Below are 5033 nucleotides of genomic sequence, written 5' to 3' on the forward strand. Positions count from 1 at the left end.
CTGGATTATATTGTAGATTTAAATGTACATATTAGTCTGTTGGTTTATGGATATTGGTTTTGTTATTTGAATTGGTTCTTCATGATTTCATTGATTGGTTGATTGGGACTTATCTGACTGTAGTCTAGAATGTCTGGTCTAAATAGACCTGGTCCTGGCCCTAGTCCTGGTCCTGTTCCTGGCCCTAGTCCTGGTCCTGTTCCTGGCCCTAGTCCTGGCCCTGGTCCTGGCCCTAGTCCTGGTCTCTGTTCTCTGGGCCCTAGTCCTGTTTCCTAGGCCCTACGTCCTGGCCCTAGTCCTCCTGGTTCCTGGCCCTAGTCCTGGTCCTGTTCCTGTGCCCTAGTCCTGTTCCTAACCCTAGTCCTGGCCCTAGTTCCCTGTTCCTTGCCCTAGTCCTGGCCCTAGTCCTGTTCCTGGCCCTAGTCCTGACCCTAGTCCTGGACCTAGTCCTGGCCCTAGTCCTGGCACTAGTCCTGGCACTAGTCCTGGTCCTGTTCCTGGTCCTGTTCCTGGCCCTACTCCTGGTCCTGGCCCTAGTCCTGTTCCTGGCCCTAGTCCTGGGCCCTAGTCCTGGTCCTGTTCCTGGCCCTAGTCCTGGTCCTGTTCCTGGCCCTAGTCCTGGTCCTGTTCCTGGCCCTATCCTGCGTCCTAGTCCTGGCCCTAGTCCTGGTCCTGTTCCTGGCCCTAGTTACTGGTCCTGTTCCTGGTCCTAGTCCTGGTCCTGTTCTGGCCTAGTCCTGGTCCCGGTCCCTAGTCCTTGTTCCTGGCCCTATTCCTGTTCCTGGCCCTAGATCCTGGTTCCTGACCCTAGTCCCGGTCCTGGCCCTAGTCCTGGCCCTGGTCCTGGTCCTAGTCCTGTTCCTTTGGTCCTGGCCCTAGTCCTGGTCCTGGCCCTAGTCCTGTCCGAGTCCTTTCCTGGCCCTGGTCTCTGGCCCTAGTCCTGTCGCTGCCTGGTCCTGGCCCTAGTCTTGGTCTTCCTGGCCCTAGTCCTGTATCCTGGCCCTAGTCCTGGTCCTGGTCCTAGTCCTTGGTCGTCTAAGTCCTGGGTCCTGCGGCCCTAGTCCTTGGTCCTTTGCAGTCCCTTGGCCCGTAGTCCTGGTTCCTGGCCCTATGTCCTTTTCCTGTTCTGTCCTAGTCCTGTTCCTGGCCCTAGTCCTGGTCCTAGTCTTGGGTCAGGCATCAGACAGACCTGTAGCAGCAGAGCCTCTGATGTTTGGCTGAGGTTCCAAGGAGGAGAGCTCTMCTCTCTTTCCATCCCTTTGMTTTACTGGGTGTTATTGTCTGAATCCACTTCAGCGCTGCTTCCAACTGAACATTTTACCATTCCCAAGGCTATAACATTTAAATACTTTTCCCGCAGTTTTGTTACATGAATCTGTCAAAAATATATTTTTAATTTAATATGAATAAAGATCAATACAATATTTAAATGACGTGTTCTATACTTTTAATTTGTTGTGTGTCATGTCTTTGGTGTGTCTTCTGGTATGTACGTGGGTGGTTATTTCTGTGCATGTGCGTGCATGCCTGTGTGTGACTCTTAATTTCTGCTAAAACTCGACAGGAAACCATCCGTCTGGCATTCAAATGTCAGCTCTTTGCTTTGCATATGAGCCCATCTCGTTGGGAGTGCCTCTTACAGTAATCATGACCGAGCATCCTCTTCATCATCTATTAGCCTCATGGGAGTCAGAACTGGTCCCACATATTGCTCCCAATGGTCACCCTTGGCCCCAACTCTTCGATGTTTCCATATTTGTAAGTTGGAAGCAATATGGTGGAAGCACCACCACAACACTGCTTATGCCTATACAGACCCTTCAGACGTGCATACATGGCAGGGGAGCCAAGGGGGAGCCGAGGGGGAGAGGGAGGGGTAGAGAGTAAATTAGACTGCAGTCAAACAGAATATCTCTCTATATTACAATAAGGGAGGGAGGGATGGWTTTTGAAGGTATTGGAGCAGGACCTGGGTGTCTATCCACCAGACTATAGCCACTCTGCCACAGGCCTGATTCTCTCTCCATTAGCATATCCTCACACAATATTACATTTTATGGCATTGTCATTGGAGATCCAATACTGTACTCCAGCCAGCCAAATCTGCATTTTGTGAGCCTCCTGCCCTGGGCATAGTCAAATCATTTGCCTTAAAATGGGAATAGAGTGTGATCGAAACCATCCGTCAATGCCTGTCTCCTTTCACACGCTCGCCCCACTGACAAAGTGTATGGATTTGACCTGATATGAAGGATGATGGCCACAATGGAATGTAAATAAACTTAAAGGGTTTTAGCTGTCATGATCGACTCACACCGTTCTCATGAAAGAAGGGTTGAATGCTCAATTTGACATTACATAAATCTCTTCAGATCTCTTGAACAGTGCTCAGCAAAATATCATGGTTTCTTTAACCCTTATCAGGCTTGCCATCAAATAGAGATACATTTCCTTTCATTTGTCTCGCTAGAGTTTGTCCCAAATGGCATCCTTTCCCCTATATAGTGCACTACTATGGGTCCTGGTCAAAAGTAGTGAATAGGGTGCCATTTGAGTCGCAACCCTCTATATCCCATCGAATACCTACCTCTAATCTCATATCGCCCTACATCAGCTAGTAGTGTGATAATGCCAACTGATCTAATCATTAGTGTGTGAAATGAAACAGAAAGACAGTAGCAGAAAACAAAAGTATTAAAAGTTGTTCTCTCTTATTTTGCTCCCTCTCTCCTCTCTACCTCTCTCTACCTGTTCATCCCTTTCTCATCTCTCCCTGGGGCGACAGTGCAGTGCTCCTAAATCCCTGCCTGTGCTGCAGCACGCCATGTCTTAGTGCGTCCCAAATGCCAACATATTCCTTATATGGAGCACTACCCTATGGGCCCTGTTCAAAAGTAGTGCACTATAAAGAGAATAGGTTGCCATTTGGGACTTATCCATTTATGATTGAATGGAGTCCACAAAGCCGGCTAAGCAGCTCCACCGATCCCCCGGAGAGCTTTCATTACAGCACGCATATAATATCGCCCTTCCCGCACACACACACACACACACACACACACACACACACACACACAACACACACACCACCACACACACACACACACACACACACACACACACACACACACACACACACACACACACACACACACACAACCACACACACACACCATCTCTGCCACTGAGCTGTCGCTCTCCTCCATCCTCACCCCCGCGCACAGCACACACACCAGGTATGCAGGCTCCGAGCAGCGTATAACCTATGGGTAATCTCCTCCAGTCTAATCTGTCCCTGACTGAATCAGAGATGAATATGATTGAATCTAACCAGTGATTGGCGCCTAACAACTGCATTGCCTTATTCAGTGCTGTGGTGTGCTGATCTTACTGGCTTGCTGGGGCAGTTATGCAATTTTTGATCTCTGGAGATTGCTGAGTCACTGGCATTATCTGAGTGAGTGGACAGGTGAGAGTCTGCATACTTGCGTGTGGCAGGAGGACGTCACCGCCGAGTAAAAAAAAAGTTTGGGTTGAGTCTAGGCCAGTCACGTTGGGTCCTTCAGGCATTGACTGCGACGCAGCAGGTTTTTAACTCCTGTCTGTCCTTTTTGAACAGTCACCTAGAGTCAGAAGGGAATATACAATTCGGTTTAGAGTCACTTCTCTTGCCTTCTCTCAACTGGGGAAGTTACATAGCAGCACCTCGGTATGTACTGTATGTCTCTGAGACCTTATGTTGGTTGTGGTACTAAAGATGAGGATATAAACCCAACTGATGGTTGAGTAAGTGGCATTTGACGATGCACAAACACATTAAGATTAATATGGCAATCTAGTAAGCCATTTGCACTCTTCTCATGAAGAGTAGCTTGTCTAATTAGGAATACGTTTGAAAAGCTCAGTACTTAGAAWATATCACAAATGGCATCCTATTTCCTATGTAGTGCACTACTTCTGGCCAAGGCCCATAGKGCTCTGTTCAAAAGTAGTGCACTATATAGGGAGTAGGGTGCCATTAGGGAGGCATTATCATTCACTTTATTAGGCATCAAGGCAGTATCCTCGTGGGATAACTCATGCTAGGAATGGGTAAACGTATAAATAATGGGTAAATAGCGTGATCTTACTAAATGAGAAGTCAGTTATTTAATGTAACTATTCCACACCCGATCACACAGCCCAATCTATTGAGAAATACCTCACTTTAAACGCGTATTTCCATCAAATTAGAACACATCACAAAATAAGCAGTGAGATTGTACTGAGAAGGTGATTGTACAGCATTCATCTGGTAGTGGAAGAGATTGGCTACCTGCATGCTCATCTGTGTGAGAGCTAAAGGAGTTGCAACATCCAGCTTGGACCCAGCATTCCTTTTTAATTAAGTAGTCATCTTAAGAGAAGAAGGGTCATTGTTAAACTCACACACTGATGCAATTATAAAGCTCTAGTCTATTCATACAGCATACAATGTCTTGATGACAGCTCATTGTGGACTGACAATGGCAGCTTAATTGCACGTTGTCACGTCCTGGAGTGGCACACCTATTGTCAGACTGGCTGCCTCMCAAATGGCACCCTATTCCCTACWCTGTGTCCCAAATGGCACCCTATTCCATAAATATAGTGCACTACTTTTGAATAGGGGTCTGGTCAAAAGTAATGCACTGTATAGGGAATAGAGTGCCATTTGTGGAAACAGCCGCACCCTCAGTTTCCCTCCCACTCTCCACTCTGCCATTTCGAATGGGAGGCCCATGGAGCAGTCACTTACTTAGCCATGGGTAAGGTATGCATGTAGCTTTAATTGTATCCTATTCAGATCCTATGGACGATGGCTTAGCCGTCAACCTCCATTCAAAAGAAAGGGGTTGTCTGAAAGAGGGTGATGGAGAGAGAGAGAACAAGAAGCGGGCCGTCCATTAGGGCGTATTTGTAATGAAGAGCGAGAGAGAGGCCCTGCTACTCTCAGCTAGGCTGGTGTCTCACAATGTCTCATTAGCACCAATAGGGAAGGATGCCTGACTGTC

General features: G+C 47.6%; 1 long non-coding RNA gene across 1 annotated transcript; it reads left to right on the forward strand.

Annotated features, from left to right (window-relative positions):
• Window positions 1–291: 291 nt before the first annotated feature.
• LOC139024011 (uncharacterized) lies at window positions 292–1430 on the forward strand. Its single transcript, XR_011475247.1, has 2 exons — window positions 292–694; window positions 1136–1430. It is a non-coding gene; the product is annotated as an uncharacterized lncRNA (long non-coding RNA).
• The last annotated feature ends 3603 nt before the right edge of the window (window positions 1431–5033 follow it).

The sequence above is a fragment of the Salvelinus sp. IW2-2015 genome, unplaced genomic scaffold, assembly GCF_002910315.2.
Source record: "Salvelinus sp. IW2-2015 unplaced genomic scaffold, ASM291031v2 Un_scaffold803, whole genome shotgun sequence".
NCBI lineage: Eukaryota > Metazoa > Chordata > Actinopteri > Salmoniformes > Salmonidae > Salvelinus > Salvelinus sp. IW2-2015.